This window comes from Oncorhynchus nerka, linkage group LG9a (genome assembly GCF_034236695.1).
Source record: "Oncorhynchus nerka isolate Pitt River linkage group LG9a, Oner_Uvic_2.0, whole genome shotgun sequence".
In the NCBI taxonomy this organism is placed as follows: Eukaryota; Metazoa; Chordata; class Actinopteri; order Salmoniformes; family Salmonidae; genus Oncorhynchus; species Oncorhynchus nerka.
Window position 1 is genome coordinate 62,543,460 of NC_088404.1, and position 26,496 is coordinate 62,569,955.

The 26,496-nt window shown below is 42.2% G+C and overlaps 1 long non-coding RNA gene across 2 annotated transcripts; it reads left to right on the forward strand.

Annotated features, from left to right (window-relative positions):
• Positions 1-4,360: 4,360 nt before the first annotated feature.
• LOC115134822 (uncharacterized) lies at positions 4,361-12,273 on the forward strand. Of its 2 annotated transcripts, none has more exons than XR_003864391.2 (3): positions 4,361-5,487; positions 6,983-7,143; positions 10,267-12,273. It is a non-coding gene; the product is annotated as an uncharacterized LOC115134822 (long non-coding RNA). The 2 variants fall into 2 exon arrangements; XR_010464764.1 differs by having other exon boundaries at positions 4,361-5,180.
• Positions 12,274-26,496: the final 14,223 nt, after the last annotated feature.

Genomic DNA, 26,496 nt, shown 5'->3' on the forward strand with positions numbered 1-26,496 from the left:
GTGATTGCGTTGTCTGTGGACCTATTGGGGAGGTAAGCAAATTGGAGTGGGTCTAGGGTGTCAGGTAGGGTGGAGGTGATATGATCCTTGACTAGTCTCTCAAAGCACTTCATGATGACGGAAGTGAGTGCTACGGGGCGATAGTCATTTAGCTCAGTTACCTTAACTTTCTTGGGAAGAGGAACAGTGGTGGCCCTCTTGAAGCATGTGGGAATAGCAGACTGGGATAGGGATTGATTGAATATGTCCGTAAACACACCAGCCAGCTGGTTTGCGCATGCTCTGAGGATGCGGCTAGGGATGCCGTCTGGGTCGGCAGCCTTGCGAGGGTTAACACTTTCAAATATTTTACTGACGTTGGCTGCGGTAAAGGAGAGCCAGCAGGTTTTGGTAGCAGGCCGTGTCGGTGGCACTGTGTTGTCCTCAAAGCGAGCAAAAAAGCTGTTTAGTTTGTCTGGGAGCAAGACATCGGCGTGCGCGACGGGGCTGGTTTTCTTTTTGTAGTCCGTGATTGACTGTAGACCCTGCCACATACCTCCCATGTCTGAGCCGTTGAATTGCGACTCTACTTTGTCTCTATACTGATTCTTAGCTTGTTTGATTGCCTTGTGAAGGGAGTAGCTACACTGTTTGTATTCAGTCATGTTTCCGGTCGCCTTGCCCTGATTAAAAGCAGTGGTTGGCACTTTCAGTTTTGCGCGAATGCTGCCATCAATCCACGGTTTCTCGTTGGGGAAGGTTTTAATAGTCGCCATGGGTACAACATCACTGATGCACATATGCTAATAAATTCACTCACCGAATCAGTGTATACATCAATGTTGTTATTCGATGCCATCTGGAACATATCCCAGTCCACGTGATCAACGCAATATTGAAGCGTGGAATCAGATTGGTCGGACCAGCATTGAACAGACCTGAGGCGTTTCCTGTTTTAGTTTCTGTCTATAGGCTGGGAGCAACAAAATGAGGTTGTGGTCAAATTTTCCGAATGGGGGTGAGGGAGGGCTTTGTATGTGTCGCTGAAGTTAGAGTAACAATGATCCAGGATTTTGCCAGCCCGGGTCGCGCATTCGATATGCTGATAAAATTTAGAGAGCCTTGTTTTCAGATTAGCCTTGTTAAAATCCCCAGCTACAATAAATGCAGCCTCAGGATATGTGGTTTCCAGTTTACATAGAGTCCAATGAAGTTCTTTCAGGGCTGTCGAGGTGTCTGCTTGGGGGGGGGGGGGGGGGGGGGGGGTCAGGTGAACAAAAGGACTTGAGTTCCTGTATGTTGTTATGATTACACCACGACTCATTAATCGTGAGGCATACAACCCCGCCCTTCTTCTTACCAGAGAGATGTTTGTTTCTGTCGGCACGATGCGTGATGAACCCAGGTGGCTGTACCTACTCTGATAACGTATCCCGAGTGAGCCATGTTTCCGTGAAACAGAGAATGTTACAATCTCTGATGTCTCTCTGGAAGGCAACCCTTGTTCGGATTTCGTCTACCTTCTTGTCAATAGACTGGACATTGGCGAGTAGTATACTCGGGAGCGGTGGGCGATGTGCCCGTCTACGGAGCCCCTTCTGCGGCGCCGTTGTTTTGGGTCGCCTGCTCGGATCCGATCCATTGTCCTTGGTGGTGGAACAAACATAGGATCCTCTTCGGGAAAGTTGTATTCCTGGTCATAATATTGGTAAGTTGACGTTGCTCTTATATCCAATAGTTCCTCCCGGCTGTATGTAATAAGACTTAAGATTTCCTGGGGTAACAGTGTAAGAAATAATACATTAAAAAAACAAAATACTGCATAGTTTCCTAAGAATGCGAAGCGAGGCGGCCATCTCTGTCGGCGCCGGAAGTGTTGTCCTTCTATCAAGAGAAAATTGCCTGGAATGCGTAAATTCAGGCTTTTATTGAGATATGTTATATTTTGAGAATTCACTTTTTTCATTTTAAAGATAGGCTGTATATTCTTTAAAGGAGAAGTTAACTTTTTTTACAACCAAATCTGTATTTTGGATGTTAATGGCACATTATAGAAGTGTCCAGACACTTGTTTTTTTTGTTTGGTGTTTTTGAGAAACTAACTCCAACCAGTGATAAACTTCCTCATCCTTGTTCTGCAATATCTATCATGACTTAGGGTGAGACCCAGATGCAGACAAGTGAGGCAGATGGTTCAAGTCTCAGAGATGTATTGATTACACATGGGTAGGCCAAAGGCAGGTCCAGGGCAGGCAGAGGTCAGTCATCCAGGGCAGAGTAAGTAGGGTACAGAACGGCAGGCAGGCTCAGGGTCAGGGCAGGAGGAAAGGTAAAAACCAGAAGAACAGGGACTAAAGCAAACAGGAGTACGGCGGAAACAAACATGCTGGTAGGCTTGACGAGACAAGACAAACTGGCAACGGACACACAGAAAACACAGGTATAAATGCAGAGGGGATAATGGGAGACACCTGGTGGTGGGTGGAGACCAGCACAAGACAGGTGAAACAGATCAGGGTGTGACGGTATAGGGGCTTAAATTTTAAAAACTGTCTGGACACTTTTATAACATGCCATTTACATCGGAAATACAGATTTGGTTGTAAAAAGTAAACTTCTCCTTTAAGCTGACATTTTGCTGTGAATGAATGCAGAGTTGGTTTGTTGTTGTCTTTTCACCTTCGATGAAAGGGGGTTTGATTCTATTTGCAATATTTTGTACTCATTTTATACTCATTTTGTGTATAATGAGTATTGATTTATTTTTAATGATATGTAGAGATAAAGGACTATATTGTTCCTTCCTGTAGTTGAACTGTGACTACATCTAAATGAGAAATAAATGCAAGTACAATGCAACCTCATAACAGTCTCTTCTTCTTTGTGGTGATTTTATAATAAATAATACAATTAAATCATTGTTTTGATTTATTTAGCATTTTACCACCTAGATGCTCGAATGACTACTCTGTGGCATGGGATGGTCGGCCCACCACTTTAAGCTCAACCTCGACAAGAGAGAGATGCTTTTCCTCCCGGGGAAGGCCTGCCCGCTCCAAGACCTCTCGATCACGATTGACAACTCCATGGTATCCCCCTCCCAGAGGTGCAAAGAATCTTTGCATGACCCTGGACAACAACCTGTCATTCTCTGCAAACATCAAAGCAGGCACTTTCTCTTGCAGGTTCATGCTAAACAACATCCATAGAGAACGACCCTACCTCACACAGGAAGCGGCACAGGTCCTAACCCAGGCACTTGTCATCTCCTTTTCTGGACTACTGCAACTCCCTGTTGGCTGCTCTCACCGCTTGTGCTATCAAACCCCTGCAAATGATATAGAACGTTGCAGCCCGCCTGGTGTTCAACCTTCCTATGTTCTCCTATGTTACCCCGCTCCTCTGCACACTCCACTTGCTTCCAGTCGAAGCTCGCATCCACCACAAGACCATGGTACTTGACTACGGAGCAGCAAGAGGAACTGCCCCTCCCTACCTTCAGGCTATGCTCAAACCCAACATCCCAACCCAAAGACTCCGTTCTGCCACCTCTGGTCTCTTGGCTCTCCCACTCCTACTTGAGTGCAGCTCCCGCTCAGCCCAGTCCAAGCTCTTCTCTGTCCTGGCACCCCAATGGTAGAACCAACTTCCTCCTGAAGCTAGGACAGCAGAGTACCTGTCCATCTTCTTAAAACATCTGAAACCCTACCTCTGCAAAGAGTATCTTAAATAATCCCACAGCGCTCCATGCACCTGTAGTTTACTGACTGAACTTTAGCTGATTAAACACAGCATGCATCTCACACAGGATTACATCTTTGTCATCTTCAACACCATTGTCTTACACCACCTTTCCGAAGACAATGGTTCATAACCATATAATGTTTTGGTAAAGGGGAACATTTTGGTAACACTTCCTTAAAGCCTGCAGGTGTAATGTGCATGCATGACCCCTTGTAATGTCTAATTATCATCTCATAATGATCCTGACTAATTGCGATTCTTCATGAGTAAAGTTCAAACTTTAAAGTGCTGGAGGGCCATAACTGCAGCCACTAGCAGAGAACAATGATGAGTTTTATTCTAGTGGCTGGTCTATTACACTCTCAGGCTGTGGTGGAAAATTTCCTTTAAAAGGGGCTTATTGCTGTGGTAAACACGCACGCACGCACACACACACACACACACACACACACACACACACACACACACACACACACACACACACACACACACACACACACACACACACACACACACACACACAGGGGGTTTACTCCTGTTGGAACTCGACCAGTCCTCTGGCAAGAAGCTCATTCAAACACAGCCAAGATTCCACATCAACGGATCCCACTCTTCCCCTTCAATAAAGTGTCTGTGATTGCATGAATCAAATAGATGACTATATAGATTATATTGTATTGTATTGGATGTTATTGAGGTCGCTTCAGTAGATCTTTATGCCCATCACTGCATGATGAGACTTCCAGAGATTTGGTGGAATGCGAGAGAGAAGAAATAAAGAAGAAAGAGGGGATGAAAGAGAGTGTGACCTGACAGTAAGGAGGAGTGAAAGAGAAGTAGAGAGGAGAACGAAGGAGAGGAGAGATGGAGGAGAGAAAATAGGGGGGAAAGGAAAGGAGCACAGAGGAGAAGAGAAGAGAAAGCAAATGACGTGGGGGTTTAGTCCAATGCTCCTTAATTAGTTTTACCCTGGCAGTCCATGTGTTGTGCCAACGAGTTTGTTGCTTGGTCAAGAGGTGGCTGTATAGAAATAAAGACTGACTGCATCCCAAATGACACCCTAATTCCTATGTAGTGCACTACTTTTGTCTAGAGCCCTATGGGTCCATGTCAAAGGTACTGCACTATATAGGGAATAGGGTGCCATTGGGACACAGCCAGCGTGTTGGAGCCAGCAGCCCAATGACGTCGGCACAGAGAGAGACTGGCAGTCCTCTGTTAGGGAAGGAACTCTCCATTTCCGGTAGGGTGTCTGGTAAGCGGAAGGAGGCTGATGTGTAGAACAAATGAGACTTTTTAAAAAGAGAATGGTGTTGCTAAGAGAGGAAAGAGATGAGTCAGATAGGAATCAGGGAGGGGGAGGAGTGAGAGGTATGGGGAGAGCGAGGAAGGGGGAGACAGCGAAAAAGAGAGAGAAAAGGAGAGCGATACAATTGAAAATGGAGAAAGGAAGAGAGGTAAAGTAAAGGATAACTGAGGATGATCGAGGAAGTAGACCTAACCTGTAAAGAATGTGACAATTTTTTTTTAGAAATTGTTGAACTGACATGGAATTCTCAATTGACCCAAAATTTATACTGTGAGTTGAATTGGAAAAATAATAATAATATTGTGTGTGTATTGAAGTTTGCCTTTGCAATACAAATAGTTGTATTTATCTTTTATTTATTAAGCAGGGAGTAATGTGAAGTTGATCACCCAAGACCCAGCAATTTTGGAACATGTGGAAACCTGCTCCACCTATTGAAATGCACCTTTTGTTAGGTAAATCATGTGATAAATTTGGTGCTAAGGTAGCTGAAGTTTTATATACTTTGTTGGCTTAAATCTGCAAAAAAATAATGTAACCTTTTGGACACTGATCAAATCCACAAAACATGTGAGTTATAGAGCTGTCATTCTCATTGAAAGCAAGTCTAAGAAGCGGTAGATCTGTTATACAGTATGTGTGCCCTATCTATGCTTGCCTTTCTTCTTTTGTTTTTGTGTCTTTTACTTTCGGTTTTGTACACCAACTTGTAATGGGAATTTGAATGCTTGTGCTTTTCTTATAACTCATTTCTGTGTTCTATTCATGTGCTGTTCTAATAACTCATTTCTGTGTTCTATTCATGTGCTGTTCTAATAACTCATTTCTGTGTTCTATTCATGTGCTGTTCTAATAACTCATTTCTGTGTTCTATTCATGTGCTGTTCTAATAACTCATTTCTGTGTTCTATTCATGTGCTGTTCTAATAACTCATTTCTGTGTTCTATTCATGTGCTGTTCTAATAACTCATTTCTGTGTTCTATTCATGTGCTGTTCTAATAACTAAATTCTGTGTTCTATTCATGTGCTTTTCTAATAACTCATTTCTGTGTTCTATTCATGTGCTGTTCTAATAACTAATTTCTGTGTTCTATTCATGTGCTGTTCTAATAACTCATTTCTGTGTTCTATTCATGTGCTGTTCTAATAACTCATTTCTGTGTTCTATTCATGTGCTGTTCTAATAACTAATTTCTGTGTTCTATTCATGTGCTGTTCTAATAACTAATTTCTGTGTTCTATTCATGTGCTGTTCTAATAACTCATTTCTGTGTTCTATTCATGTGCTGTTCTAATAACTCATTTCTGTGTTCTATTCATGTGCTGTTCTAATAACTCATTTCTGTGTTCTATTCATGTGCTGTTCTAATAACTCATTTCTGTGTTCTATTCATGTGCTGTTCTAATAACTCATTTCTGTGTTCTATTCATGTGCTGTTCTAATAACTCATTTCTGTGTTCTATTCATGTGCTGTTCTAATAACTCATTTCTGTGTTCTATTCATGTGCTGTTCTAATAACTCATTTCTGTGTTCATGCAAGTGACTGATTTAACGACTCCTCATTTATCAATATCTGCAATGTGGCAGTACGCTCAGACCTTCTTTTGAGAATGAACGAAAGATATCTCGGTTTGAAGTTCTCAGCTTAGAGCGAAGAAGCCTCACGAGGTGTTGGTCAGTCACGTGAATGAAACAACACTGTAATCATTCATTCATTATGCCAAATCATGCAAATATAACTTGTCTGTGTATCGCCGTGTATAAGTCAACTGCTGGGACTGCCCAAGGAGAGTTCACTTCAGACCGGCACTTATGCATTTAAGTTTGACTGTGCTCCAGCTTGCTGACAATAAAGAGAGATTCATTTAATATTGACTTTGAGTGTCCCGTGTAAGAATTTCCATAACAATTGGCGTCACACAGAGGATGATTGATTCTGCCTGCAGAGCTTTCTGTGAGGAAAACCAGTGGCGCATTCATGAAGCGCAAGGGAAATTCCTGCTATACAAAAGAGGACGGAGGTCCGCCCAGAACAGACCCTTACTGTGAGCTGCCCAGGAGGAGACACATCATCCACAAAACAATGGAGGAATGGCAACTGATTTCAGTAAGTCAATTTAAATGAATCTGTGTATTGAGTATTCCAGTTCTGTGTGAGCTGAGTATTCCAGATCTGTGTGAGCTGAGTATTCCAGTTCTGTCTGAGCTGAGTATTCCAGTTCTGTGTGAGCTGAGTATTCCAGTTCTGTGTGAGCTGACTATTCCAGTTCTGTGTGAGCTAACTATTCCAGTTCTGTGTGAGCTAAGTATTCCAGTTCTGTGTGAGCTGAGTATTCCAGTTCTGTGTGAGCTGACTATTCCAGTTCTGTGTGAGCTGACTATTCCAGTTCTGTGTGAGCTGAGTATTCCAGTTCTGTGTGAGCTGATTATTCCAGTTCTGTGTGAGCTGAGTATTCCAGTTCTGTGTGAGCTAAGTATTCCAGTTCTGTGTGAGCTGAGTATTCCAGTTCTGTGTGAGCTGAGTATTCCAGCTATGTGTGAGCTGAGTATTCCAGCTATGTGTGAGCTGAGTATTCCAGTTCTGTGTGAGCTGACTATTCCAGTTCTGTGTGAGCTGAGTATTCCAGTTCTGTGTGAGCTGAGTATTCCAGTACTGTGTGAGCTGACTATTCCAGTTCTGTGTGAGCTGAGTATTCCAGTACTGTGTGAGCTGACTATTCCAGTTCTGTGTGAGCTGAGTATTCCAGTTCTGTGTGAGCTGACTATTCCAGTACTGTGTGAGCTGACTATTCCAGTTCTGTGTGAGCTGACTATTCCAGTACTGTGTGAGCTGACTATTCCAGTTCTGTGTGAGCTGACTATTCCAGTTCTGTGTGAGCTGACTATTCCAGTTCTGTGTGAGCTGACTATTCCAGTTCTGTGTGAGCTGAGTATTTCAGTTCTGTGTGAGCTGAGTTTTCCAGTTCTGTGCGAGCTGATCTGTACCGTTATCTAGGGGTCTGTCCATCACCACCGTTGGATCTACAGGTAGAGGATAACATGTCTCAGAAATCAGATATGAACATTTCTCAGAGGATTACGTGTCTCGTTAGTAATGAGGATAACATGTCTCTGAGGTTAACATGACTTTAGATTATATGAGGATAGCATGTCTTGTTAGTAACAAGGATAACATGTCTTGTTAGTAACAAGGATAACATGTCTCATTAATAACGAGGATAGCATGTCTCTGAGGTTAACATGACTTTAGATTATATGAGGATACCATGTCTCATCAGTGGAGTTTGATGTACAATGTTATTATGTACGGAGTTAAGAAAGAAGAATATGCTGTTAAATAGAGCTAGTGTAAATATCTAAACCCCTGCATGAATAGAACACCAATGTAGATGAGGAATTTGTGATGTAACACAAATGCATAATGCGTTACTAGATAAAGTAACATATATTTGTATAATGTGTTCTTATTATGATCTGATAATAATAATAATATACAACCAGCCCGCCCACACGTTGACGTACTTAAGTGGTGAAAAAGTATTCTGGGAAATGTTCAGAGTGGATGGGTAATTTATGGATAATTTGAGGTTAAAGCATTGTACGAGACTTGACTTACCCCTAACCAATAGAACTAATGAAAGCTTAGAAGATTTCCCCCACCCTGGTAATGCATTATGAAATAAGCCCATACACTGTTAAATAGAACCAATGAATGTTGAACATGATTTTCTGTTTAACTAAACTTAAAAGGCTACAATTTATCGTACTCCCCATGGAGTTTTCATTGATATCCCAAATGATGACGTTCTAAACCAATTCGTGAGTAAAAATGGGGAGTGAAATCTACTGGGGACTGAGGCAGTGCCAACCCAGTTAATACATATTGATCCCTCCAAAGCATTACGTATGAATCTTAAAATAATAGACCTTTAATAGAACATTGAAGCAGAAAGTGAATATCCAACAGAGATTGGTAATGAACATGTAGATTCCCTTTTTGAAGGTATACTAAGATGAAAATAATGCCTTCCAATATGGAGAAAGTTATCATGTTTCTTTGTTTTGTTTTAAAACTTGCAATGGGGGATAAAGTAGAACATTGTTTGAGAGTGATCCGTGTATATTAGGAGAAGATTGATTGAGAATGTTTTTTTTCTACTGGAAAGAATAGAAGGGTTTTAGATTATGGAGACTAGTGAAAGCAACAAACTGAATGGTAATTGGCTTTCAGATAGCAATCTAACAATGCTATATTTTAGTAATTTGAAGGAATAAGATTGGGATTGAGTATTGGGACTGATATTAAATTAGAGGCTGCTCACTCTTCAAGGCCTGGTCCACTGCACTCATGTTTAAGTCATCTGTTGTTTGAGTTAGAGATAACCTCCTGTGGAACAATAGATAGTCACCAGTACACACTGAACTCAAACAAGCCTTGAGAGACACAGTGGGGAAATTTGGGATATTAAGATTACAACAGAGATGTTTACTTTAGAAGGTGCCCAATTTTAAGTATAAATGTGTCAGAAGTATAATTCTGTCTATGCATGGGTTTATTGATACTTCCTGCCCAAGATACAGTAAACTCGACTAATAATTAAGAATTTTTAGGACTTATCAAAATGAGAAGAAATGTACTGAAAAACCTAATGTAAACCTGATACATAAAATGTTTGAAATATCTTTAAATAATGTCTGAGGTACAGGAAAACAAAACACTCACTTAATAGGGCTGACTGACCTTTGACCTCTGTTCTAACTTCCTGGTGAGACCTGATCACCCTCATGAGGAAGACAGCAGACAGCAGTTTTTTATGGGCTATGTAAAAACAAATAATTAAGAAGAAGTTTATAATTGATCAATAGTCCTATGTTTGATTCGGACCACGAGAAGAACACAGAGAGAGAGCTGTCTAGTCTATTTACCATTACCTTATGTGATACAATTATTTCCTTATGTAGTTATCAATAAGTGGTGTGGGGGCTGTGCTTTGGCAAAGTGGGTGGGGTTATATCCTGCCTGTTTGGCCCTGTCTGGGGGTATCATCGGATGGGGCCACAGTGTCTCCTGACCCCTCCTGTCTCAGCCTCCAGTATTTATGCTGCAGTAGTTTATGTGTCGGGGGGCTAGGGTCAGTCTGTTATATCTGGAGTATTTCCCCTGTCTTATCCGGAGTCCTGTGTGAATTTAAGTATGCTCTCTCTAATTCTTTCTTTCTCTCTCCCGGAGGACCTGAGCCCTAGGACCTTGCCTCAGGACTACCTGGCATGATGACTCCTTGCTGTCCCCAGTTTGAACTGTTCTGCCTGCAGCTATGGAACCCTGACCTGTTCACTGGACGTACTACCTGTCCCAGACCTGCTGTTTTCAACTCTCTAGAGACCGCAGGAGTGGTAGAGATACTCTCAATGATCGGCTATGAAAAGCCAACTGACATTTACTCCTGAGGTGCTGACTTGTTGCACCCTCGACAACTACTGTGATTATTATTATTTGACCATGCTGGTCATTTATGAACATTTGAACATCTTGGCCATGTTCTGTTATAATTTCCACCCGGTACAGCCAGCAGAGGACTGGCCACCCCTCATAGCCTGGTTCCTCTCTAGGTTTCTTCCTAGGTTTTGGCCTTTCTAGGGAGTTTTTCCTAGCCGTGCTTCTACACCTGCATTGCTTGCTGTTTGGGGTTTTAGGCTGGGTTTCTGTACAGCACTTTGAGATATCAGCTGATGTAAGAAGGGCTATATAAATACATTTAATTTGATTTGGTGGGAAAAGTACTCAATTGTCATACTTGAGTAAAAGTAAAGATACCTTAATAGAAAATGACTCAAGTAAAAGTGAATGTCACCCAGTAAAATCTATATCTATCTCATCTATATAACTAATAAAGTAACCCATAGCATTGCAAACTTACATATTACATCACAAGACATAGAGGATCATCATGATCCCAGTGGAACACCATTTTTGATGTTAAAGAGATAATTGGATTCTGTCCAGAAAAATTGTAATGCACAGAGTCCAGAGACAAATACAATCAATAATTGAAGGGCTAAATAGAGAAGTGAAACTCCAGGTTCCTCGCTGGTCTTTGAACCAAGGAAGCGCTAACTTTGACCAACATGATAAAGAGGTTCTCTATACCATGATCACAGTGCTCTGCTGGAAGGACAAGCAGTCAACACCACTGTCTGTCATCTTTTAATGATTGCAAGTGACACTAATGACTGTTTTATGGTTAATACAGTTAGCTTATAACTCAAATTGATTTGAACTTTTATAACTTTCTTCTTGGCAGTCTAATGTGCTATGCAATTCCTTTGTTTAGAAGATGTCTTGTCCCAAAAGTATTTATGCTCACATTGACGTCTGTCTAGGCTTTAAGTGTTCTTCTACGATTATTTTGTTATTTACTACGGTAAAGCTTCTTCCATGTAGCTCATTTAGCTCTGATTCAAGGGTCCTCGTTTATAAAATATTTGTATGTACAAATGTGATTGTAAATTGTGCATATAACGAAATCCATGACAACAGTGTGATTTATAAATCTTAAACTTGCAATTTCATTTGATCTTAAAGCATATCAGAGTCGTCATGCCCCATTTTAAAACAGGGCAGATGTTAAATGAATGACTAAACTTCATTTTTAAGCCCACATTTTATCATATTTATTTATAAAAACATATGCCAGTGGTATTTTGCAGAGGGGGCACACTGACTGGACCGGGCAAAGAGTACTGGGCCTCACTCCCGCGGGTGCACAATTTGTTTCTTGCTCTAGCACTACACAGCTGATTCAAACAATCAAAGCTAGATGATGAGTTGGTTATTTGAATCAGCTGTGTAGTGCTAGGCCCAAAACTAAAATGTGCCTCCAGGAGGGGGACAAAGGACTGAATTTGTGATACCCTGCTCTAGTGCATGCAATCAGTGTCGTTTGTGAAGGAAGAAAGAGAGTGTACAGCACGTGTCAAACTAATTCAATGGAGGGGCCCGAGTGTCTGCGGGTTTTCACTCCTCCCTGGTTGTCAAGGTGTTAATTGAAAAGGAAACCAAAAACCTGCAGACATTAGGCCCTCCATGGAATGAGTTTGACACCCCTGATGTAGAGTGACACATAATGTTCAGTTAGATATTAACTGCCGGTGATGGGCAGGACTCGCCGGAGGTATGTTTGTCAATTAATTTGATCAAGCTATTATTTCTTCTTGATGAATAAATAGCACAAAAATATTTTGTTACTAGCCACCTAGCAATTTTATGAGGTTGGCTTTAGCTAGCCAGCTAGATAGGTTCCAAGCCATTTCAGGGTATCAATCAACTTAGAGTTGCTTGTCTAACTATCTTAGCTGGCATGCCTTACTAAATGTACTGAATAAGACTCACATTATAGCAGAGATGCAGAGAAGCATATTTCATTTCTGAAAGAAATAAAAGGAGCATGCAGACAGCTCAAGAGGTAAGCTTATATATGCAGACAAATACTTAAATGTAATCTGGCACCTTATAATAATATCATGATATTTGTGCTTCAATTATAATGCTATGACATTTGCCTGTATTGATGATGTGTGTTATGTACTGTGTTGTAATTTGGATGTAATATCCTAGGCATGTACAGTGGGGCAAAAAAGTATTTAGTCAGCCACCAATTGTGTACGTTCTCCCACTTAAAAAGACGAGAGAGGCCTGTAATTTTCATCATAGGTACACTTCATCTATGACAGACAAAATGAGAGAAAACAAATCCAGAAAATCACATTGTAGGATTTTTAATGAATTTATTAGCAAAATATGGTTGAAAATAAGTATTTGGTCAATAACAAAAGTTTATCTCAATACTTTGTTATATACCCTTTGTTGGCAATGACAGAGGTCAAACATTTTCTGTAAGTCTTCACAAGGTTTTTACACACTGTTGCTGGTATTTTGGCCCATTCCTCCATGCAGATCTCCTATAGAGCAGTGATGTTTTGGGGCTGTTGCTGGGCAACACAGACTTTCAACTCCCTCCAAATATTTTCTATGGGGTTGAGATCTGGAGACTGGCTAGGCCACTCCAGGACCTTGAAATGCTTCTTACGAAGCCACTCCTTCGTTGCCCGGGCGGTGTGTTTGAGATCATTGTCATGCTGAAAGACCCAGACCCAATGCCCTTGCTGATGGAAGGAGGTTTTCACTCAAAATCTCATGATACATGGCCCCATTCATTCTTTCCTTTACACGGATCAGTCGACCTGGTCCCTTTGCAGAAAAACAGCCCCAAAGCATGATGTTTCCACCCCCATGCTTCACAGTAGGTATGGTGTTCTTTGGATGCAACTCAGCATTCTTTGTCCTCCAAACACGACGAGTTGAGTTTTTACCAAAAAGTTATATTTTGGTTTCATCTGACCATATGACATTCTCCCAATCTTCTTCTGGATCATCCAAATGCTCTCTAGTAAACTTCAGACGGGCCTGGACATGTACTGGCTTAAGCAGGGGGACACGTCTGGCACTGCAGGATTTGATTCCCTGGCGGCATAGTGTGTTACTGATGGTAGGCTTTGTTACTTTGGTCCCAGCTCTCTGCAGGTCATTCACTAGGTCCCCCCGTGTAGTTCTGATATTTTTGCTCACCGTTCATGTGATCATTTTGACCCCACGGGGTGAGATCTTGCGTGGAGCCCCAGATCGAGGGAGATTATCAGTGGTCTTGTATGTCTTCCATTTCCTAATAATTGCTCCCACAGTTGATTTCTTCAAACCAAGCTGCTTACCTATTGCAGATGCAGTCTTCCCAGCCTGGTGCAGGTCTACAATTTTGTTTCTGGTGTCCTTTGACAGCTCTTTGGTCTTGGCCATAGTGGAGTTTGGAGTGTGACTGTTTGAGGTTGTGGACAGGTGTCTTTTATACTGATAACAAGTTCAAACAGGTGCCATTAATACAGGTAACGAGTGGAGGACAGAGGAGCCTCTTAAAGAAGAAGTTACAGGTCTGTGAGAGCCAGAAATCCTGCTTGTTTGTAGGTGACCAAATACTTATTTTCCACCATAATTTGCAAATAAATTCATAAAAAATCCTACAATGTTATTTTCTGGATTTTTTTCTTCTCATTTTGTCTGTCATAGTTGAAGTGTACCTATGATGAAAATTACAGGCCTCTCTCATCTTTTTAAGTGGGAGAACTTGCACAATTGGTGGCTGACTAAATGCTTTTTTGCCCCACTGTAAGTGCAGTATATTCAGATGTATGATTTAGAATGGTCAGGATGACATCCTCATTAAATTACAAATGAACAGGTAAAGAGGTATGCTTAGATAATCTATGCAGAAAAATAGACATATAAATTCAGCGAAAAAATAACCGTCCCCTTTTCAGGACGCTGCCTTTCAAAGATAATACGTAAAAATCCAAATAACTTCACAGATCTTCATCATAAAGGGTTTAAACACTGTTTCCCATGCTTGTTCAATGAACCATAAACAATGAATGAACATGCACCTGTGGAACGGTCATTAAGACACTGACAGCTTACAGACGGTAGGCAATTAAGGTCACAGTTATGAAAACTTAGGGCACTGAAGATGCCTTTCCTTGTCTCACCAGGGGTTTTGGTCGGATTTGCGGAATAATAATTACACCTAATTCTATTCTAAACCCAGCAAAAAAAAGAAATGTCCTTTTTTTAACCAAAAGATTACATGTAACAAATACAAAATGGTATAGGAGGCAATTAAATATGTGAAATTTAATTAAACAAAAATGAATGTTGATGGTAATATTATGTACAATATTCAATTATGTTTCCATATGATAACAATAGCCTAATATATTTAATGTCATAAACTATTGTTTTTTAAGTTTCACTCAATTCATTCTAATTAACTTAAAATCAATTAAAATCATTACAACACATCCCTCACTATTGTCATTGGTTGCACTAATTGCACGCTACATAACTTGGTTCCAGTATTCATGACATTACCCTGAAGAATGCACAATGATGCCGAAACGTTGGTGATTGAAATGAAATGGCTTTCCATGGCTGAGAAGCCGCACACTAGCCTAAGATCACCATGCGCAATGCCAAGTGTCGGCTGTACTCTTTGGACTCTGGAGCAGTGGAAACATGTTCTCTGGAGTGATCAATCACCCGTCATAATCTGGCAGTCCGAGACAATTCTGGATTTGGCGGATGCCAGGAGATCACTACCTGCCCGAATGCATAGTGCCAACTGTAAAGTTTGGAGGAGGAAGAGTAATGGTCTGGGGCTGTTTCTCATGTTTCGTGCTAGGCCCCTTAGTTCCAGTGAAGGGACATCTTAACGCAACAGCATACAATGACATTCTAGACGATTATGTGCTTCCAACTTTGTGGCAACAATTTGGGGAAGCCCCTTTCCTGTTTCAACATGACAGTGCCCCCGTACAGAAAGTGAGGTCCATTAAGAAATGGTTTGTCGAGATCGGTGAAGAAGGACTTGACTGGTCTGCACAGAGCCCTGACCTCAACCCAGTCGAACACCTTTGGGATGAATTGGAACGCAGACTGTGAGCAAGGCTTAATCGCCCAACATCAGTGCCCAACCTCACTAATGCTCTTGTGGCTGAATGAAAGTCCCCGTAGCAATATTCCAACATTTAGTAGAAAGCATACCATTTTCCAAAAATGTACCAACAAATGTAAAAACGTTTTCACTTAGTCATTATAGGGTATTGTGTACACAGAATATTTCATTTACATAAGTGTTCACACTACTGAGTTAATATATGTTAGAATCACCCTTGGCTCTGATTACAGCTGTGAGACTTGCTCCACACCTTGATTGTACAATATTTGCCCATTATTCCTTTCAAAATTGATCATTGATAGACAACCATTTTCAAGTCTTGCCATAGATTTTCAAGCAGATTTAAGTCCAAACTAATTCAGCCACACAGGAACATTCAATGTCTTCTTGGTAAGCAGCTTCAGTGTAAATTTGGCCTTGCATTTTAGGTAACTGTCCTGCTGAAAGGGGCATTCATCTCCCAGTGTCTGGTGGAAAGCAGACTGAACAAGGTTTTCTTCTAGGATTTTGCCTGTGCCTAGCTCCATTCCATTTTTTTTAAATCCTGAAAAACTCCCCAGTCCTTAATGATTACAAGCATACCCATAACCTGATGCAGCCACCACTCTGCTTGAAAATATGGAGAGTCGAACCAAGTATGTCACGCCTGTCCCCGCTCCCCCTCCCTGGCACTCGAGGGCACCAAGCTGTCCATCATTACGCTCACCAGTGCCTCTTTGGACTCACCTGGACTCCATTACTTTGTTGATTGCCCCTCCTATATCTGTCTGTTCCTCGGTTTGATCCCCGTGTCAGCATTATGTTGGTTAGTCTGGCTCCCGTGTCCTGGCTGGCCCGTCAGGGATGCCAGGTGGTGCCCCTAGAGGGGGGGGGGGGGTACTGTCACGCCTGCTTTCCGCTCCTCCTCTCTGGCGCTTGAGGGCGCCAGGCTGCCCATCATTGTGCACACGTGTCACCATCATTACGCTCACCAGCGCCTCTTTGGTCACCATTGGCCTCATGGTGAAATCCCTGAGCGGTTTTCTTCCTGTCCGGCATCTGAGATAAGGACACCTGTATCTTTGTAGTGATTGGGTGTATTGATAGTATGCATCAAGCTGAACAATACAAGGGTTGAAGAATTGGTGGCCATCCTGCCAAATTTGAGGCTGTTTGAGCCTGACAATGAGCCATCCTCAACAAGGTTGGAAAGTGACAGTGAAGATGAGACCTCAGAGTCTGATATTCAAGAGGTGGACATTGAGGAGTTCCAGGGAGAAGACAAGGAAACCTGAGAGGAAGACCACCAAAGCTTTAGTTTCTAGACTATCTTTTTACAGACGTATGTTGAAAACATTTTTGGGAGATGCGATGGATCATTGGGATCATTCAATATTCCCTTTATTTTGTTGTTCAGTGAAATCCTCCTATGTGAAGAGTCAACTCCTTTAATTAAAGTTCAATTCGTAACGAAATAGTTTTTGTTCCATTAGAAGGATTTAATTATCTATGATGTCTACTTATGATAAGGTAAAAGGTTTATGTTTCTGTCTCCTTATGATATGGTATATATATCCAATGCAAAAACCATCTACATTTAAATGGTATTAATATTAATTTGCATATATTTCCGTTAATTCCCATATATTCGCGTTAATTTCCACGGAAAGTTTCCACCTCTGAATATTCCTCAAAATGTGCAACCCTTAGTGGGACTATAATTTGTTTTGCAACTTGCACAATGACCCAAAACACGCCTCTAGTGTAAGGGCTATTTGACCGAGAAGGAGAGTGATGGAGTGGTGCATCAGATAACCTGGCCTCCATAATCACCCGACCTCAACTCAATTGAGATGGTTTGGAATGAGTTGGACAGCAGAGTGAAGGAAAAGTAGCCAACAAGTGCTCAACATATGAGGGAACTCCTTCAAGACTGTTTGAAAAGCATTCTTCATCAAGCTGGTTGAGAGAATGCCAAGAGTGTGCAAAGCTGTCATCAAGGCAAAGGGTGGCTACTTTGAAGAATCTAAAATATACCATAGATTTAGATTTGTTTAACACGTTTTTGGTTACTACATGATTCCATATGTGTTATTTCATAGTTTTGATGTCTTCACTATTATTCTACAATGTAGAAAATAGTCAAAATAAAGAAAAACCCTTGAATGAGTAGGCGTGTCCAAACTTTTAACTGGTACTGTATATATACACACATTGAAAGATGAAAACACAGTCATGGGAAGAACAAGTAGAACACCACAAATCACCCAGAAAAACAGTTACTTTCCTCCACAAATAATTCCCCAATCAATACTCTAAACATTAAGATGATATATATTTACTATTTTGTTCCAGCAATACTGTGCATTAAAACTAAAAGCATGTTTACCTAGATTGGTGGAGACCAGTGGAGTGACTTAAACAATTGAGGAGGATGGGAGACCCATGGTATAGGCCCGTAACGCATGGAGACAACAAAGTGTGTTATTTCACCCTAAAGCGTTTAAAAGACATTTATAGTAGAATATTATGGGGAATGGGAATGAGGGCTACTTACACCGTGTGGGAAAGGGATCACAGCAGTGATTGAATGAGGGTATGAGGCATGAGTTGAGGTGTTTAGAGGCTTGACCAGTGTAGTACAGAATTTGACTGGGAAGACAAAAAACAATAACACAACACACTACACAGTTAGACAGAAGTGCTAAGAATGAGTTAGTCCAAGCAAGGAGTAAAATCACTGATGTTTAACAATGTGATTGTGTATGTGATTGACTCTACATACAGGAATTAGATAAACATTTATAGGGGTACTGTCACGCCCTGACCTTAGATATCCTTTTTATGTCTCTATTTTTGGTTTGGTCAGGGTGTGAGTTGGGGTGGGCATTCTATGTTTTGTGTTTCTATGACTTTCTATTTCTATGTTTTGGCGTAATTAGGTGTAATTATTATGACTCTAGATTGCAGGAAAAAGCTGTTTCCGGTGTTTGAAAAATACTAAATTCTCCAACTAACCACCCCCCTCTATCCTTACGTACTTCGTGCCCCCTCTAAAATAATATGAGTCAGAAACATTGTTCAGTCTATATCTGAGTTGTTGAATCTTATGTTCATACAAATATTTACACATGTTAAAGTTTGCTGAAAATGAACGCAGTTAACAGTGAGAGGACGTTTCTTTTTTTGCTGAATTTATGTTAACCTAACTAGGAAAACTCTGGACCCTATAAGGTATGACAGTGATTGATGAGTTGTGAAAAGTTTTAAACGGGCTATGATGGGACCGGTTTTCCTAATCAGGTCACATTATTTATTTTTTTACTTCTGAAAAAAAAAACCTGGCCCTGGTGGGGATGGAAACCCTATCAAACTGCAGCTATCTTATACTTGTTCACATAAATGATATTTAGACTAGATTAGGTGGGGGATTTCCTGTAGACACATAGACAAAAACTGATGGGCAATAGAACTCACAGGGCTGAGCTTTCTTTATCCATGTTTGCTTCATGCAGGCCTATGCAACTATAGGCCTTACAGAACATTTACTCACATCCGTCATTACTATTATGTTGATTCATTCATTCCAGTTACTCATTATGGATTCAAAACGTATAGGCAGCCTAGCCAGCTCAATTCTGAATAGAAACTACATTTGATCACATTCACATTTTCTCCTGACACACAAATGGACTATAAATACATAACGTTACCAATTAGTTTACCCTGACCAGATGGACAGGGCGCATAGGCTGAATGCAGCTGCTCTTATTAGTAGCCGACAGTTGATCAGACTGAAAAAATGGTCTCTTTTACATCACGTCAGATTTCTAATGTTTAGGTGTAGCCTAGGCTGCTGCAACATTTCTATCATACATTTCTGCTTGTGTCTGTTCGGAGTGATTATGTGTTATCATCTTTGCTAAATAAATATCTGAGGAAAGTGGAAAGCCTACTTAAGCGCATGTGAATAAATGCTCTGTGTCAAACTCTCTCTTTAATCTTTTAAATGGATGGAAGCTATCAAATCATTCGGAATTGTTTTCGACATCCAAGAAAAGACAGTCGAAAGTTTGATATGTTCAGCAAGTAAAGCATCGTAACGTGCAATTACCTCTGCAAACTCCTCGTAGTTGCCCTTGTGGGAAAAACTTTCCATCTCGTCGTATACTCTAAAAGCAAATACTCACATGCCCAAAAACGCAGGCAAGGTTTAGATCATTATACGTCTTTTAGATTGTCTGAAGCTTGCATTTCCCAATCATAATTTAGGTCACCCAGGATAATAACTTCTGATATAGTAAAAGACGACAACAAACAAGTTAACATCTCGAGTGCTAAGGGAGGAAGGCAGACCCCTACAGTGGTTCCTCAATTAAAAGTTGAGATAATGCGCGGGATTTAGAGGTAATTTGTGGTTTAGTACATTACCCTGCGTCACTGCTTCATTGCTCCGGACCCCCCCCCCCCCCCCCGAAGGGGAGTTAGAGCGCTGATTGGGCTTTTGGGTCCCAAGGAGCTAATGTGAACTGAATGATGAGGATGAAGAAGAAGAGGGTGATTGAATATATGCACAATAATGTAAGAATTGATATTTCTGTCCTGCATGAAAAAAATACAATATTTTTGGGTTTGTACTTCGTCAGAAGAATCTGTAACCGGACTGTGGCATATTACTTACTAAAACTGTTGTTGTAGTATAACCGAACAAAAATGATATCCTTAAAATATGTGTTGACTGAATATAAGCAGGAAGTGATGTCTGTTAAACAAACAAGCTGATGGAGCAGTCATATAGCCTCGTCTACTAGGCACAGATAAAATACAAAGAAAAAAAAAGTTTCACATATTTTCAAGACCTAAGCTATTTAATTGATTAGTTTGATTAATTACTTGTGGAATGTTACCAAATAGATAATAACAATAGCATGGAATGAAAGTGCGCTGTACTGTAAGTATCCTACAACGCTGTGGGACAGGTGGAAATGGTTTAGCAGCCTTTCCAATAAATTGGAATATAAAAGAAGCCACCCACCCTTGATGACAATGTCAGATTTTTCTGTACACTGAATCTCTGTTAGGATATTGGTTAGGTTACAATTAGGCTGTGGAATAATGTAGCCTAAATAAGTAAGGAGTAAGCTTATTACTTTCCCCAATCACGTAGAGTACAGGCAACTCCAAACGGCCTCAGATTGTGTTGTGGTTCATTCATTGTTTCATTCATTCAAGGCTCCCTTTGTTATTTTGTTTTTGTTTGATAAATAAAAATGCTTGAACGAATGAATGATATATGTTGAAGTAGCAATTGAAAGAGAACACTTTGGAGATGTGGTAATTATCAGACCAAATGTGAGGACACAACAGTTCAACAGTTCATAAAAGGGAGAAATGTATCAATATCACAGACCTGATTTGCCCTAACAAAAAATGCATCAACTCCCTACAAATATGTCAATTTATTATAATCCACATAATAATCAAATCAACCTTATAATTGGTAATGATTTATATATTTCCAAAAGAAAGACACATATACAGAATTTGTTCATCAACATCTTTATATTTTCATCAATAAAATAATGATAAAAAGACTTTCAAATTGCAGATGTTTATTTCAACTACATCTCAACTACATTTTAGTTACACTTCCCCCCAGTTCCACAACAATGGGTAAAACCTTGCTGAGATGATCAATGTATTTGTTGCATTGTTGTATCGTCAGTTTCTCAAGCCAACGCGTCTCGATGGCCTTCAACAGCTCATCTTTGCTTGGCAGAGTTATGAATGAATGTTTTCAGTTGATGCCAAAGTTTGATTGGGTTTAAATCAGGAGACCTGTCAAGGCCCAGGCCCAGGAGAAGACTTGATGCAGACAGTTTTGAAGTAACAACATTTTATTACAAAAACAGGGGGGCAGGCAGGCACAGGGTCAGGGCAGGCAGAACGCAGGGATGTAGCTTGAGGTCCAGGACAGCCCCCACATCCTCCACCATGAACTGACGAGACGGGTCAGGATGAACCAATATGGGAACTGTGGTGAAGCAGTGCTTGAGGTCCCGGAACGCCCGGTCAACAGCTGAGGACCTCGTGAACAGAACCTTGGGAGAGGTGAGTGCAGACAGGGGGGAGGACAGGGTGCTGTAGCCCCAGATAAAGTATTGATAAAAGTTGGCAAATCCCAGGAAACGTTGCAGCTGCACTTTGGACGTAGGCTGGAGCCAATCCACCACCACTCTCACCTTCCCGGGATCCATCTGTAAATTCCCTGCAGAGATGATGTAACCAATAAAGGTAATGGTGGAGCATTGGAATTTGCATTTCTCCGCTTTCACAAAAAGCTGGTTCTCCAGGAGACGCTGGAGAACCTGTCGGACGTGTAGCACGTGTCCTTGGGCTGAGTGGGAGAACACGAGGATGTCGTTGAGGTAGACGAAGATGAACCGGTTCAACATGTTCAGGAGAACATAATTTTCCAGAGCCTGGAACACAGCTAGCGCGTTGGTAAGGCCAAATGGCATGACCAGATATTCATAGTGACCGCTGGCCATGTTGAAGGCTCGTCGTCGTCGTCCCCCTTCCCACCCCCATCCGCGCCATGCGGAAGGCGTTCCACAGGTCCAACTTGGAGAAAACGGTGGCCCCTTGGAGCGGCTCAAAGGCCGAGGCGATGAGTGGTAGTGGGAAGCGGTTCTTCCATAGCCTTGGTCTCTGGACCCGACAGAGAATACAGTCATCCCTGGGGCGGTGTGGTGCCTGGGAGAAGGACGATCCCGCAGTCATAGGGTCGGTGCGGAGGAAGTGAAGTGGCCCGGGCCTTACTGAAAACCTACCGGAGGACCTGGTAAACCGCAGGGATGGCGGAGAGGTCCGGGGCAACTTCAGAGCCCACCGGAAGACGTCCCGGGGCTTCAGACAATGGGCATTTCAGAACGGGCTCCAGCCCATGATGGCACCAGCAGTCCAGTCAATAAGGGGATTGTTTCGCTGGAGCCAAGAGAATCCCAATACCATGGGAACCTGAGGAGACTTAATCAGCAAAAATTGGATAGCCTCGCTGTGGTTCCCTGACACTCGTAGGTTGATGGGAGTGGTATATTGTGGGTGAACCGGCCTATAGAGTGCCCATCCAGCGCTTTAACATCCATGGGAATGGAGAGTGGCTGAGTCGGGATGCCCAGCTTGGACACCAGGGTAGCGTCAATAAAACCTTAATTGGCCCCAGAGTCGATGAGTACCCAGAGAGATTTCGATTGGTTCCCCCACAACAGGGTGACATGGAAAGGGGTGCGAGTAAAGGGAGAGGAAACGTTCTCCGTATGGCCCACCAGAGTACTTGCTCCTGGACAGTAGGACATGAAATGACCAGTAGACCCGCAATACGGCATCTCTTCGTGTGAAGCCGGTATAGACGTTCGACTGGGGACAGCCTAGCTCTGCCTAGTTGCATCGGCTGAGGTGAATCGTCAGACTTCGGAGACTCTCTGAGTAATTTGGTAGCTTCGGGTCCTCTCGGCAACAGAGATGTAGGGGACTTCTGGGATGCCTCGGAGGAGAGGTGGAATCGGACCTCCTCTCCTTCCTACGATCCTGTAACCGCTGATTGATCTGGATGGTCAAGGTAATGACCAAGCCGAGATCCATCGGTAGTTCCCGGGCTGCTAGTTCATCCTTAACCTCCTCCATGCCGGAACGTGTTGAACAGCAATTCTGGGTTCCAGGCACTCTCAGCTTCCAACGTGCGGAAATCCACCGCATAGTCTGCCACACTGAGGGAGTCTTGCCGAAGCTGGATTAGCTTCCGGGCAGCCTCTCTCCTGGACAATGGAGAATCAAAAACATTCTTCACCTCCGCCACGAACTCCTCCAGACTGAAGCATATGGCCGACTGTTGTTCCCACACGGCCATAGCCCAGGCTAGAGCCCTCCCGGGCTAGGTACGCTATCTTCGAGCGGTCCGAGGGGAAGGAGAAGACCTGCAGCTTGATGATGAAAGAACATTGCGCGAGAAACGACCAACAGGTTCCTGACTCTCCAACAAAGCGTTTCGGGGGAGGTAAGCGGGGCTTTTGGGGAACCAGGGTGGCCCGGGAGGCCGCACTGCTAACAGCGGGGTTACTGAGGTTCTGGGAGGTTACCACCGCGGTTGGCTGCCTGACAGACAACCCGCGGAATTGCTCCAGCAAAGTGTTCAATGCGCGGTCATGGCGTTCGGCCAAGGTCTGGAACCGTTCCATAAGACCACGAAGCAACTCCTCATGCCTTCCAATGGTGGCTCTTTGGGAGGAGACGGCATTGCATATCTGATCCGAGTCTACTGCGTCCATCAGGGCCAGTTCGTACTGTCAAAGCTCAGGGGAATACCCAGGTGCAGACAGATTCGAAGTAACAACAGTTTATTACAAAAACAGGGTGGCAGGCAAATGACAGGTCAAGGTCAGGCAGAGGTCAATAGTCCAGAGCAGAGTCCAAAAGGAACAGAAATGCAGGCAGTCTCAGGGTCAGGGAAGCATAGGCCAGTAATCCAGGGTGGTTTTACAAGGTACAGAACGACAGGCAGGCTCAGGGTCACGGCAGGCAGAATGGTCAGAAACCGGGAAAGCTAGAAAACAGGAACTAGTGACAGACAGGAGCATGGGAAAAACCGCTGAGGCTTGATGAAAAAAAAAGAACTGGCAACAGACAAATAGAGAACACATGTATAAGTACACTGGAGATAATGGGGAAGATGGGCGACACCTGGAAGGGAGTGGAGACAAGCACAAAGACAGGTGAAACAGATCAGGGTGTGACAGACCTACATCTAGAGATACATTTTTTTTAGATACATTGTAGGCCTACTTTAGGCAAGGTGAGTCTCACTAGTGTTGAGTAATGTGCTTTGAAAAAGTGTTGTAGGTCTACTTCCTCTGCTGACATCTTGACCCAGTTTATGTCCTCATTTGCCTGTCAAACCGGGCAGCAGGGTGTTTCGGTCATTGTCTGCATTTGAGAGAGATTGCTCATCGTCATAGATACAGTATGTGCTACAGCATAATTGAAGTAAGGACAGTGGGAGGTCTGCTGTTAACTTATGGCCTGTTGTAACCTGGAGTCACACCTTTCCGGTATTCCTCACCCAACCCTGAACACCGCCCTTAACACAGTTACCATTAAAAAATTATCTGTTTATCTCAGAATGTTTTCATTGAGACCAAAGAGAGACGGAATGGACATAGTTTTCAGCAAGCCAGCTTCTTTCTATGGTGCTACCCGAGATACGGGTGATACGGAGAGTCAGGCGGCATTGGTGGAGAGTCAGGCGGAGAATGACACATTGAAGAGGGTGAGGGATGAGATGATGAAGTCACTATCTATGTCAGGCACACATGTGAGCTCTGGAACTCCACCTCTGACAGGCAGAGACAACAATTGTGGCGGGTTAGTTAGGTTGTCGGTTCACCCATTCCCATTTCCATTCCTCTTCCTCTTCTGACACCAGAACTTGACGAACTGCTCACCACCAGTGATGCCACGAGTGAACACAGAATACCAACTGGGATGGATTCCGAGGCAAATTTGGCTTACCAGTGAACCTCCGAGTGTTCATAATGAATACTGTGTCCCAAAGGTTTCTGTCCATAAGCGATGCAACCCGAAAAAGCATTAAAGAGTTAATGAGTACTTGAGGTTGCCGAGAAAGTCTGGACATGGCCTGCTCTCCCTTATATAAGGAATTAGGCATGTAGAATATGTAGGCTATACTGTACAATCCTTACAAATATGAAAATGTATTAGAATCCACATTGTCCACCCTACAAAAATCCCTCAATTTCTGGCTCTTATGTCTGGGTGTAAATACATTTGACCGTCATCCTTAGCGGTCTTTATAATAACTTATTTTATTTTCCCACTTGTAATTAAAGCTCATTCACCATTCATGTGCAGGCAACAGGCTATCAGTGCATCACCCACCACTTTACAATGTGAGCTGGAGCATTTTGAAAACAGGTTTTCAAACAGTTTTTACAAGGGTAGCAGGTTGTGAACTCTGTAAACAATGTTTCCACTCCGAGAATGAGAGCGGTAATGACTGTAATTAATACATTCTTTCAATGCATTGGAATACAAAAGAAGCCATCCACCATTGATTGGCTATTAGCAGGACAATAGACTCCTGCCAAGTTGATTTTTAGGGACTTTAAATGTATTAATGGTTGTTTAATGGATGTTTGCCTACTAATGATAATGACATGAATAAGGATATCAAAAAGGAGAGTAGGAGGAGCAAGCTCTGCGTGCTGTCGGGACGTTGTATTGATTAATGTGACAACTTCATCGAATGATTAACTGTTTATAATTACGTGTTTAAATGAATCAGGTAATTATTAACTCGGTAACCTGGGGCACCATGGGAAAGTTTGGCTTTATTGAGTTTCTATTTCCCAAATTAACTCAAAGAATATCAGAATATCGATTTAACAAACGTCGCTAATGAATTTCCTCCACAGTCTCATTCTGAACGTTGCATAATCCGAGAATCTGCACAAACCCGAGTCCCACTAAATAAGTCTGTACCACACCAATTTAGTTAATTATTGATTTACTAACAAACTAAAATTATAATATAAGATACACAAACACACGTTCTAGGCTATTGATTAGAACTTAGTACAATGAAACAGGTCCCTAGCGGGCCAACACAATATGACACGTGTTACACAAAATGGGGATTTAAAAAGAGAGAGAAAGAGAGAAAAGCACACTTGGGTACATTTGTAAACTATGCTTAGTTGAACCCTAAATGGTTAGTTTAACCCTAACCTTGTCCCGTACTCACACTATTATGGCTCAGAGTATAATGATGTAACTACGTGTCGAAGGTCTCCGATGGGGTATCTCCTTGTGGGCCGAGTTTCAGCTTCTCCACTGATGGAGAC